This window comes from Lactuca serriola, chromosome 2, assembly GCF_051521515.1.
Source record: "Lactuca serriola cultivar US96UC23 chromosome 2, Lser_US96UC23_V15, whole genome shotgun sequence".
NCBI lineage: Eukaryota > Viridiplantae > Streptophyta > Magnoliopsida > Asterales > Asteraceae > Lactuca > Lactuca serriola.
Window position 1 is genome coordinate 61308508 of NC_136409.1, and position 14325 is coordinate 61322832.

The following is a 14325-nucleotide window of genomic DNA, read 5'->3' on the forward strand; positions in this document are numbered from 1 at the left end:
ATCCTCCTAGATTAGAATTTGAAAAAGCTTGAATGAAAAATCCCGATTTCGAAGGATACTAAGTCCTAACGAAACTGTTCCCTTAAGATAGCGAAAAATATTTGAAAAAGCTTGAATGAAAAATCCCGATTTCAAATGAGGTTCTCTGGGATTAGCTTGATATCTAGCACAATTACATACCGAAAACATAATATCAGGTCTACTTGCAGTTAAGTACAATAAAGACCCTATCATGCTTCGATAAAGTGTTAAGTCAACAGCAAGAGCATCTAACGAAGGAGTTAGTCTTGTTCCCACTGCCATTGGTACTCTCAGTTTCGTGCTGTTGGTCATTCCAAACTTTTCAAGCAAGTTCTTCATGTATTTTTGTTGATTGATTAAAATTCCATCCCTGTTCTGTCTTATGTTCAATCCAAGAAAATTATTAATTTTTCCCATCATAGTCATTTCAATCTGACTTTTCATTAGATTTTCAAATTCAATTGACAATGCTGGGTCAGTTGAGCCAAAAATAATATCATCAACATAAATTTGAACAAGCATAAGATGATTCCCAACTTTCTTGCGAAATAATGTGGGGTCAACTGATCCTTGTTTAAATTTAGATTGTTTCAAGAAATTTGTAAGTGTTGCGTACCAGGCTCTTGGTGCTTGTTTTAATCCATACACTGCTTTGTCTAGAATGTAGACATGATCAGGATGTTCATCATTTATAAATCCTGGTGGTTGTTCAACATATACTGTTTCTTCAAGTTCTCCATTTAAGAATGCACACTTAACATCCATTTGAAAAACATCAAAGTCTTTGTGAGCTGTATAAGCTAAAAATATGCGACCTGCTTCGAGTCTTGCAACAGGAGCAAATGTTTCTTCATAGTCTATTCCTTGTTGTTGCGAATAACCTTTAACAACTAGTCTAGCTTTATTACGAATAATATTGCCATAATTGTCAGTTTTATTTTTAAAAATCCATTTTAATCCGACAATTGAAACATCAGAAGGTTTAGGAATTAATCTCCAAACCTTGTTTCATTCAAATTCAGCCAGTTCAGATTGCATAGCAACAACCCAATCTGAGTGTTCTGTAGCATCCTTTACTGTCTTTGGCTCTATTATCGAAATAAAGACAATAAACATACACAGATCTTGGTTCGCATTCAGTACCTCATTTACTATCCGTTTGTTTAAGATAGTAATCATCGAAAGTTAAGTTGAAAGTCTCTTCAACTTTTCTTGTTCGCTTGTTTAACACCCTATATGCAACTGAATTTTGCAAATATCCTAAGAATATGCCTTCATCAGCTTTAGCTTGGAACTTTGTCAAATTATCTTTGAGATTCATTATGAAACACCTGCAACCAAAAACATGAAAAAATTTGACATTAGGTTTTCAATTGTTGAGTATTTCATATGGAGTGACATTGAATCTGCGATGGATGAATGATCGATTCTGAGTACAGCATGCAGTAGAAACTACTTCAGCCCAAAGATATTGAAGTAGATTCGCATATGTTAACATGGTTCTGGCTGCTTCACATAGAGATTGATTTCTTCTTTCAACAACACCATTTTGTTGTGGAGTATATGGTGATGAGAAATTATGCGAAATTCCTTTGCCTATGAGAAATGAATCAAGTGTTTGATTTTTAAACTCAGAACCATTATAACTTTTAATTTTGCGAACATTCTTTATAAGACTAATCTCAATCTTTTTGATAAAATCAATCATCGTCTGAGCAACTTCAGATTTTAACCTGAGAAAAAAATACCCATGTGAATCTAGAAAAATCATCAAAAATAACTAAAATGTACCACATTTTATTGGTTGTAGCAACAGTCGACGGTCCACATAAGTCAATGTGAAGAAGTTCCAATGGTTCTACGATTTTTGAATCTATCACAATCGGATGACCTTTTCTATGTTGTTTGCCTTGTTCGCAAGCTGCACACAGAGAATCATTGTCAAATTTTAGTATAGTTAAACCTCGAACTAAATCTTCAGTAACAAGTTTGTTAATATTGCGAAAGTTCAAATGTGACAATCTTCTATGCCAAAGCCAGCTGACATCATTAGATGCCTTTGATAGTAAACACAAAGTATGTTTGCCCACGATTGGTTTGATGTCCAGTGTAAACATATCACCATATCTTTTGGATTTGAGAAGTACTTCACTTGTCTTCGCATTTGAAATGATACTTCCTTCTTCATTAAACACAACCTGGTTTCTAGTACCCACAACAAGTTGTGAAACACTAATCAAGTTATGTTGAAGACCCTCAACATAAGCAACCCTGATAACAGTGAATTGTCCATTTGTTACTTTCCCATAGCCTTTCACTTGACATTTGTGATTATTTCCGAATTTGACTACTCCTGTATTTTCCATGATTCGATAATCTCGCAAGTTTTCCTTTCTTCCAGTCATGTGACGAGAGCAACCACTATCAATATACCATTTCGCATCCTATTGCTCGTCACACATCACGTGCATTTATTGAAAAAATTTGTGAACCCAAGACTTATTGGGTCCTCCATTAGTATTTTTGAACAAATGCTTTGAATTTAAAAATCATGTTTTCACTTTGTCTGTGACACTATCATTTATATCAACATCATCAGATCGAGATATTGAAATATAGTTGTTCAACAGTTTTTGGATTTTCATTGAGTTTCATCTCATCTTTCACAACATTCGCAACTTTGATAACTGGTTTCCATTTTTGTACCAGAACTTGCGAATTATAAGATGATGAACTACCAGTGGAAGAGTTATTTGCGAACTTCTCAAATGCATTTTTTATTTGTTGCTCTAAAAACTTCCCATTTTGATATTGTCTTCATTTCCCTTCAAGCCAACGATTGATCATACCTACATCAGATTTTCCTTTTGTATACGAAACTTTGGTCGGTTTTGAGACTGAAGGATTTGGAAAATTTGGTTGTTTAGGAGAAAACTTCATTTTTGTTTGAGTTGTGACATTCAAAGATGATGAATCATTTGTGAATTTTCCAACCTTATTAAACTTTTGATTTTTCACAAATTTTTGCGAAGTCTCAAATTTTCGATTGTTATCATATTTGCGAACAATTTTATCATTATTTTTCATTGGAATTTTTGTTAACAGACTTTATTGGTTTATGAAAACTTGTATCCTTTTGTTTATTTATGCTTTGAAATTTTGATGATTTTGACTTTGAAATTTGTTCTTTTTCAACTTTATATTTATCATTGGACACAACTTGCCAAAAGATTGCTTTTCTTGCTTTTATTTTTGAAACATTATTTTCTGTTGAATAATTTCCAACCATCAATTTAAATTCATGAGAATTTAATTTCACTTCAACCTTTGGTTTTTCAATTTTTTCAAAAACTGTGTTTGCTTTTTCAACTTTAACCACCCATTTTTGTGATGATTTTTGTCTTCGAAAAACATAAGGATTTTGAGTTAAATTGTTTTCTTCTGTGTTTTGATTTGCAAAGAAACCTTTAGTAGTTAACCTTTGATTATCTTTTTCAATCATTTTGTTGAATTCAGGGTTAGTTTTCTCAGCATTCCCAGTAGTGACAAAAATTTGATTTTGAAAAATGGTGTTATCAGTGCATACAAAATTTGGATATACCACAGTGTTTGTTTCCAAATAATGTGCACCTTTGTCACTTAGAATTTTGTCAAATTCTTTTGTATCTCCAAACACTTGATCAACCACAACTCGTGGAGGTATTTCATGTGAATCCTTCACATCTTCTTTGTTTTCATCAGTGTCATCAGATTTCCAGCTTTCAACTTCCACATTATCAAAATTACAATGTTGCGAAGTAGAGAGTTTTTCAATGCCATCTTTGACAATCAAATCAACTATAATATCTTTACCTTTGATCTTAGATGTGATATTAATGATTGACAATTGAGAACAATCAACCTCTTCTTCCTCTTTAATCTCACTGATTTCACTCACATTATCTGAGTTGTCATCGATATCAGCATAATTGAGTTGAGAATCAAGAGTTGAGGTTTCAGTTTTCTTTATGATTTTCACTTGTTCATTCTTTGTCAAACTTTCATTGACAATACTAACCAACTCATCAGCATTCAAAAATTCATCAATTTTGACAATACCATATGTGAATCTATGATCTGGTATTTTGTCAAATCGAGCAATTGTGCTTTCGCAATCATAAGACACAACATCAACTTTTTCACGATCATATTCAAGAAAAGGTAAAAGTTTCCTATGTTGTTCTTTGCTAATGTCAGATGAATGATGTAAAGCAGTTAATTTTGAATACAAACACTTAGCAGAGTTACAATATATATTTCCTTGTGCTAGCAACAACCTAACTTCATTTCCAAGATTGTCCCCATCACAATTTACATTTTTGATTTGCAATTCAAGTTTTTCTACTCTGCTTCGTTTTATTTCTAACTCTCTTCATGTCTCAACTAGTTGCATATTTAAATTTTGAGCTTCAGTACTAGCAGACACAATAACAGAATCAAAATAAGCAATAGTATCATCAAAAGAAGTAATTTCAGTATCATAAGCAGATAAAGGAATATTAAAAGATTCAAGAATAGCACGTACCTTGGTGGTCATTGGTGATTTGTCTGTGGATTTGGACACGAAGCACCAACCTGAAACATTCTCTTCGCAATTTTCTTCAAAGCTTGCGAACATTGCTCCATGAGTTGGATGCCTCATTTCTTCGTCATCGGATCCTAAAGACTAGATCTGATATGTTCCACTTTCTTCCTCATCAGACTCCCCTTCGCAACTAGTGACATTTCTTTTGTCTTTGCACGCAACTCTTCAATCTTTTCTGAATAGTAAGCTTCATCTTTCACTTTGTTCTTTTTCTCTTCTTTCTTTCGCAACATGCAATCAGCTGCGAAGTGATTCGCACCATTGCAGTAGTGACAATAGATTCCAGAATCACCTTTCAGTTTCTTCACATCTTTATCATCTTTTTTCTTTTCATCAACTTTTCCATTTTCTTCTTCTCCTCTCCTCCAGCTTTTGAGACTCCACTCTTCGCATCATTTGCCTTTCCTTTTTGATTAAAAGGCTTTTTGAAAAATTTCTTAACTCTGTTGTTTGAGTAGAATGCCACTGCTTCATCATCAGAGTTCATTAAGAAGCCTTCATTGTCTGAACCATCTGTTTTATTAATTTTGACTTCTGATACTTTTGAAACAAGAGCCAAAGGTCCTCCTATACTTTGGTTTGATTCTTCATACATTTCTGAAAGTTCACTTTTGTGTGTTTTTAGCTGATTGTAGAGATCATTCAAGTTGGTTGTATCAAAACTCTGTTGATTCTTAATCATCATACTCACACTTCGCCATTCCTTGCGAAGGCCCATGATGAATGTTAAATTGAACTCCATGAGAGACCTAGTGATTCCATACCTATTGCAGCGATACACAAGCTCATTCAGACGATCATAGTAACTTTCAAGAGTTTCAGCATCCTTTTGTCTGAATTCCTTCAGTTCAACAAGACATTGCTTCACTGAGTTGATCTTCGTCTTTTCGCTACCTTGATACTTCTCTTTTAGAGTGATCCAGATCTCCTTGGCTGTTTTACAACTACGGATGTAATTGTAAACCACAGGAGGTAGAGCACCTCTTAGTTCCCTCATGCATCTCTTTTCATTCTTCTTCAAACGGTTTTGTTGTTCAGCAACTTCAGCAGAAGTAGTAGACGGTCCAATTGATAGAACATTAGCAGGAGCTTGCACTGTTCCATTAATACAATTCCAAAGTTCTCCATCAATTCCATTTAAGTAATCCTCCATTCTATCAGTCCACGGATCGTAGTATTCAGGGATTAACATCGGAATTTTTGTTGAAGAACCAGGCAAGTGAGAGAAAGAAGTCATTGTATTCATGATGAAGTTCGCCATTGATGAACACGGAAATTTCAGAAAGCTTGAAAAACTTGATGAATTTGAGAATTGATCAACTAAAATGATCACAAATTGCTAATCGATCACTCGACTAAACAATTCAAAGGCAGAATCAATTCAAATCTGAAGATCAAATGTGATTTTCAAAATCAAAATGTGCGGAAAATTTTGAGTAAAGTTACTAGTAAAAAAGAAAATGATTCTAACATGAAAATTAGATCGATGCAGTTTGAATCCTGCTCTGATACCAATTGATGAGAATTGTTATCGAGATTATGAAAGCAATTGTGATTGAATGATTGAAAAGTAAGAACACAACGAGTAAATATTAATCAGATCTTATATTGATGAAGACTGATTACAAAGCTTTAAGCAGAAAGAATACTCGAGAGCAAAAGGTTCTTTCTACTTCTATCGTCATTCCTTATTTACAGGAAACCTAAGTGAACAAAAAATATACTAAGTCTATTACAATACACTTCGCATAAAACTGTGACTTAGTAAAATAACTAATACGCGAAACTAAAGAAACAACCACTTCGACTTTTTACAATACATAGACTCTACACAGTGGTTTTCAATATATAGTTTTATGTATTAAACTATACACTGTTGTATTTAACGATAATTCAGAACTTTAACTGAACTGTCTTTATAAGAAAATATGGGATTTTCTTGGATAACAACTTTTCAGAAAATTAAAGGAAACATGTTCATTTTCAGAAAAACAAAACACTTATGAACTCTCCAAGTTTATGCTGATCTTTAAACTGCTTGTATTCTCAGGTTCTCCTTAGACAGGTATCTCGCGTTCTTTTGCAGAAGATGGAGCGTATAGAAGACTCGTCTTAGCTTTTGTTCAAATGATATATATATATATATATATATATATGTATAATTCTTGTAACACTTTGATTTCAAACAAATGTAATGAATCTATGTAATGTAATGTTTTGTGTTTACTATGCTTACTATGTACATTGGTTACGATACTTCATTACATCCTCCGCCCCGGAACGTTTCCGCCTTCGGTTTCGGGGTGTGACCGATTGGTATCAGAGCCCTTGTTTATAGTGAACTAGTATACCAAACCTTACATGGTATAAGACTATAAACACTAAGGGGCCTAAGTGCTTTGAACTAAAAGTATACCTTAAAATATAAGTATTTTCAAAAGTATACAAATATACCTAACCGTCGAAATCCGTAACTACAAGTAGAACAAAACATAAGTAAATGGTTGTTGTATGCTGCGGTTAAACCTGGGCAGTTATGTAGTCTTGTCTAGGATCAATATAGCCTAGCCAACTATATTCATTCGAGACATGGCCAACATGTGCTTAGGAGTGATTTTGGTATGCGGCATGCCTAAAACTTACCCAATACCCAAACAACGAGTCGTCGTTGCAGCGAGACATGAAATACTATGGGAGTGTTTTAGCCAAAGCCGAGTACATTGTAGAAATTCATTTCGAGTATTGCTACTCGTTCCTTCTTTAGTGATAGTTTATCTGCTTTGATAACTGTTTCCTGTTTATCGCTTACGGAACCCTATATATGTCATAATGAGATATCGGTTGTTTCATATCTCATATTTCAATTTAGAGGACTTACCATCCTCTCTTTCCTAATCATTTTAGATCATCATGTCTCCATAGAAAGGACCCAGCTCTAGGAACAACAACTCTCCGCCACCATATTCTTGTCTGTTCGACCCTGTCTTATTTCAGGCAGCTGTTACTACTGCAGTAACGGCTGCAATGACGCTATTGAATCCTAGCAGGTTCAATGGACCAGGAAATAGTATCTACCCCTAAAATCATGAAAATGGTCAGGAGCATCAGACTGAGCGTAATGAGAGTAAAAAGGTTATCTGAAAAAAGAAGTGAAAGGGTCCGAGTTCACAAGGACCCTCCAAGAGGCATGAAACTGTGGCAGTTCAAGCTGCCACTACTCCTGTTGCTACGTCTACAGCTCAAGCACCTATCACTGGGTATGATGGTAACCTCCCTTGGTGCAACAAATGCAGTTACCACCATCGCATTCCCGATCCATGTCGCAAGAAGTTTTATAAAAACTGTGGCCAAGAGGGTCACCTTTAGCGAAGCTGCAGAACACCAACCAATCAAGCTTCCGGATCGAGTGCCGAACAGGTCTGCTACGGCTGCAGAGAAGTCGGGAATTTCAAGAGAAACTGCCCCAAAGAAGCAACAACTAGCTACGCCGGGATAGCTCTGGGTATAAAATAGGAGGAGGCAACCGTCGATCCCACCGACGTCGCGGGTACGTTTGTTCACGAAAATTCTTATACTCGCATCCTTTTCGAATCTAGTGCCAAAGAAATTTTATTAGTCATTCATTTAAGCGTCTTCTTAAACATAGTCCTCTTCTAGTAACCGAACCATTTACCGTCGAGATAGCTAATGGTGAGAAAGAATACGTCAACGATAGATTCATAGGCTATACCCTTACCTTGAACGATCATTCCTTTCCCATCGACCTAATGCCAGTTTCTATAGAGACATTTGACGTTATCATTGTCATAGATTGGTTGAGTTACGATCATGAAGATTTCCTTGTTACTAAAAAGCCATCCATTTAAATCTTCCCTCTGGTCAGACTCTCATAAATCTACGGCGATAAACTTAGTTTCAGCCTTTGCATCATTTCGTACATCAAAGCTCAAAAGGCTTCCCCGAAAGGAGTGCCATAAATTTCTAGCCTATGTGACCATCGAGAAAAAGGAAGTTGCATCCCCAAAGACTTCAACTTTCCTGGTGTCTTTTCCCGAAGAGTTTCCAGGTATTCCTCCCGAGCGTCGAGTCGAGTTTCGCATCGACCTAATTCCTGGAGCTACCCTTGTATCCTAGCCCCGTATCGATTAGGGCCAGCAGTAATGCAGGAGTTATCCAGTCAGCTTAATGAGCTACTCAGCAAAGGATTCATCAGACCGAGTTCCTCACCCTGGGGAGTCTCGGTATTGTTTTGAAGAAGAAATATGGATCCTTTCGGATGTGTTTAGACTACCGTGAGTTGAACAAGTTAACTGATGTCCTCTTCCTCGAATAAATGATCTTTACGACAAATTTCAGGGAGCTAGTTATTTCTCGATGATAGACCTCAGATCAGGGTACCATCAGCTCCGAGTTCACGAGAATGATGTTTCCAAGACATCATTCAGGACTCGATATGGACACTATGAGTTCGTAATGATACCCTTCGACCTAATCACTTTCCTTGGTCACGTGGTAAGCAAGGAAGGCATATACGTGGACCCGTCCAAAATTTAAGACGATAGAGAATTCGTCAGCACCGAAGACACCCACAGAAATCTGTCAATTCTTGGGTCTCGTTGGCTACTATCACATGTTCAACCAGAATTCTTCCAGAATCGCCAAACCCCAACCACTCTGACATAGAAAGACTTAAACATGAGGCAACGACGATGTTTGGATATGCTCATTGTTATTAGTGTGAAATTCGTTACTATCCTGACAATGCCAATGTGGTAGCAGATACCCTGAGCCGAAAAGAAGAGTTCAAGCCGCAAGATGGAAAGACTCACGTGAACTTACATCCAAGAGATACTCCGACTGCATGGTGTGCCTGCATCTATTATCTCCAAATGAGATAGCCGGTTTACCTCAAGTTTTGGCAGTCCCTTCAGAAAGCTCTCGGAACTAAGTTGGACTTGAGAACGACAGATCATCCTCAGACTATCGAACGGAGTAAGAGAATTATCAAGACCCTAGAAGACATTCTAAAGACTTGTGTCATCGATTTCGGAAAATCATGGAACAACCATTTACCCTTGACCGAATCATCATAGACCTGCATTTAGACTACCTCGTTCGAAGCCCTCTACGGTCGCAAGTACAAGATCCCTTCTGTGTTGGACCGAGATAGAGGACGTGTAGCTAGTCAAGAGACCATTTCCCTGACAGTGTATTCTATGGTACTTAAAATCACCCATGAAACCGCCGAGAAAATCATCCAGATCCGAAATTGACTGAGAAGCTTCACGAGACAGACAAACAGAAGTGTACGCCGATAAACTACAAAAACCCTTAGAAATCTAGATTGGAAATTGTGTCCTGTTGAAGGTATCGCCCTGGAAAGACATGGTACGCTTTGGAAGCGCGGAAAAACTTAACCCGAGATACATAGAACCTTTCGAGATCCTAGCCAGGATCGGTTCTGTAGCCCATAAACCCCGACTACCTTTAGGACTTAGCTACGTCCATCCTGTATTCTACACCTCTATTCTTAAGAAGTGCCTACCCGATGAAACCCTAGTAATCCCTTCGATGAAATCGAGATCAACGAAAACTTGAACTTCATGAGAGAACCAATCGAAACCGTAGATCGAGGGATTAAACGTATGAAACAAAACCGTATCCCGAAAGTGAAGGTTCGCTGGAATGTCATGCGAGAACCCGAGTTCACTTGGAGCGTGAAGATCCGATGAAACAGAAGTATCCTTTTCTCCTTCCGAATCCTTGAGTCCTATCTAAAGTTTGAATTTCGGGATGAAATTCCCTCTAACGGGGGGATAATGTCACAACCCGAAGTTTGCTCCATCGCCGTAACCCGTTTCCGTCCATAAAATTCATCTTTTTCGAATTGTTTCCGTTTAAGTTTTTAAATTAAGTCATTATTTTTGAGGCTTCTGTTATGACTTAATTGGTATCCAAACACGTTAGAATCCCAAGGAAACATTCCAAGTTATTATTTAGAAAAATTTTAGTTTCGACCATATCGGGCTACGACAACTTTATCGGGTGTGACCAAAAGCATCGTATAACGTCGGTATCGGGTAGAATTCCACCATGTCCCAAACTCAACCCATATATAAAGCTCAAATAACCTCATTTTGAAGCTTTTCATCCTCTCACATTACTCTCTCTACAAATTCAATCTTGGGTCCAAAATCATCCAATTCAAGCCTCAAATCATTAAGGTAACTATCCTAACTCATTGTATAACCTCTTCAACCTTCAAATTCGTGTTTATTCTATGATTTAGGACCATAAACATGTGTTTATGGCCCTGGAACACTCATGGGCCGTGAACACATATAAAATGGGTTTTGGAGCCCGAAAACCCTCTCAAACCACTCATAGAGCTTAGAAATGACATAAGGACTTAATCGAATGGACTTGGAACACCTTGAACTCATCATTTAGGGGGTAAATGAGAGTTTATGGCTCAAGCACATGCTTGGACCGTAAACACCATTTCTTGGGCAGTAAACTCATTCTAGGGTGTTAAGATGCCCCTTAAACACCTCATAAGCCTTGGAATAAAGTCTTGAAGCAACCACAAACGAGTTAGGGACCTTAAAATTGATAGAAACCACTCCATAGGGAGTTCACGGCTCTAAACCCCACAAGAATGGGTTCCTGGGCCGTAAACTTCTATATCTTGGTCAAAGTGTGCCCTAAATTCACCCCATGACTTGTAAAATGAGTTTAAATCACATGTGATTACTCTAGGACCACCAAAACACATTAAGTCACGGCACATAAGAGTTTACGGCTGTAAAATGATAGTTTATTGCCATAAACTCCTCAATTGGTCCCTTTCATGTTCAAATCTCATTCTAATGCCTTGAAACCAAACCTAGCATCATCCCTCAAATGTTGTAAGGTCATTAAGCACTCAAGAGCACCACCCATGAGTTTACGGACGTAAACTCATGGGGATGTGGTGTTTTGGGCCGAAAACTCATGGGGTTGAGTTTGGGACACGGTGGAATTCAACCCGATACTGACGTTATACGATGCTTTTGGTCACACCCGATAAAGTTGTCGTAGCCCGATATGGTCAAAACTAAAATTTTTCTAAATAATAACTTGGAATGTTTCCTTGGGTTTCTAACGTGTTTGGATACCAATTAAGTCATAACGGAAGTCTTAAAAATAATGACTTAATTTAAAAACTTAAACGGAAACAATTCGAAAAGCTAAATTTTATGGACGTAAATAATTCCAAGGATACTCATTTCACAATCCCAAATCCTTACGGAAAATGTAAGAATTCCAAATTCCTTCCATTTACCTAAATCTGTTAGATTCTAAACTTATATGAATTGGTCCTCTGGTAATGATTATGCACAAAGTTACAAAGACTTGTCAATAGACATTACATAGTATTCCAATGGATATCAACTCCATGGAAACGAAGTCTCATATTCAAAGTTCATTGCTTTTGAACATTCTTCTTGCATTAAGTTAACTAATCTTACATAGATTTAATGAGTAACTTCCACCTATGGGAACATTTCCATATTCTCCTTTTGATTATTAGTCTTGAACAAGAGTCGCATTTTTTCAGAATATGTCAGTATGGTCCTTCCAAAATTAACACTATACTTTCAACTGTCCCTGAGCAACCAATCTTTGGTAAACCTTAGATTGTCCTTTAGAATCGCTTAATCAAATTATTCATATCTAGTTCTAGTACTTTTTCCCTATTAATGCTCTGGGCATTCGAAAAAAATTTAGAACAAATGAATATTATAGCACATGCAATCGATCCTATATCCAAAACATATGGGACACGATTCATAAAGACATGATACTAGACCAGTCTTTTGCTATAATATTTCTATTTCTATTTGCCAATTTCTCATAATTCATATTAGGAAAGGGGTGCGATAATCATAATCGAATTTCAGAACACAAGTAATGGACCCATATATAGAATTTTCTTATGTTGAGCCATTCCAACATAAAATTCATATATATATATATATATATATATATATATATATATATATATATATATATATCCTTGACTAAAGATGATTAAAACCTCAATCTAAGCTTTTAGAGTTGAAATGAAGTATATATATCGTTGACTAAAGATGATTAAAACCTCAATCTAAGCATTTAGAATTAAAATGAAGTATAATTTCCTCTCCCTTAGTTATAGCAAAACAACTTTTTCCCAATTTAAACCCTTTGTTTTCTATAATTAACATTGCTAACTTGCAACACTTATTATAATTTTCATGCTCCCACTTGCATGATGATTATTAGAATAACACTTCTGCTCCCACTAGCTTTGACATGTACTCAGAAATCAACTGGACTTCTAGAAATCAATACTTTATTGACCTTCTTACCAAAGTTCATATTTCTGATACGAGATGCTTTGATAAAGCTTTATCAAAATCATACACCTTTCCTTAGATAGCACACATGTGTGTCTAAACAACTTCAGAACAATGAAAAAGGAATGTCGTAATCATAGTCTCAATTGTTTAGACCTTTTCCATTTCTCACAAGTCCATGTTAGTGTGTCGGTTAACCACACACGCTTCATTAACGACTTTGACAATGAAAATATCACAATTGCTATCTACTTAAAATCTACTTAGTGAAAGCGTTTCCTCACCATAATTGCTTCCATGTTATTATGCAACCAATTGAGAACTCATATGCAAAGCCAACTTTAACTGGAATGGAGACATAAATAGGAATATGTCAACATGATAGGTTATAAACCTCAAGTTGTGTGCTAGTGATAAACTATAAGTGTTTCTTATTGATTAGATCTAGAAGCTTTTTCAAGATCTTTAAGACTGCCACTATCCTCTTCACATATAAGACTCACTTGCCAAATATTTAAGAGATAGTGCAGATTCTTTATCAAGACAAACACTTCACACAATTGGCCTTAGTTAGTCTTTGTTTTATTCAAAACATCACAACTTACCAATTTCAAATGTACAAGAATAGGACACATTTTACTCTTACATTTGATAAGTGTTATAAACGTTTCTTTAAGATATGTCACTCAAGTTACACTCTTGGAGCATGACTCTAAGACTTGTTTTGGAACAAAGTATGACTCATCTTCTTAATTTAACCACTTCAACAATTCATGATTCCTCTTCTTAGCCATAAGAATGCACTAAGATGTCCTTAGATTACCAATTGTGAAATGGTTTCTTAATCATTAAGATGATCACAAAACATGATACTAAAGTACTCTCCCATCTTTTATCTTTCTGCCTAATTTGATTCTTCTCATTCGTCCTGCAATACATTGAAACTTTTCCAATGTTTCATAATTATACTTAAACTGGTAAGTATAACCATATTTACTCAACTTTACTAAATCATGATGAATATTCTTATCGATCTTTTGTGGTGGACCTTGACTAGTGCGCAAGAATGTGTACTTGATCCTTTAGTCCTTCACTTGACTCACATATACATGTAAACAAGGAATTAGTCTAAATTTTCCAAAGATAAAAATTCTCATTCATCATACTATACAACTTGCATGATTCCAAGTTTCTGTCCAGTTGAAACTTGGTTGATGAGAATCTTCTTTATTTGGTAAATTTAGAGACTACCACAAATGAAAGAATCAAATTCACATTTTCATTATTGCTAGAACCATA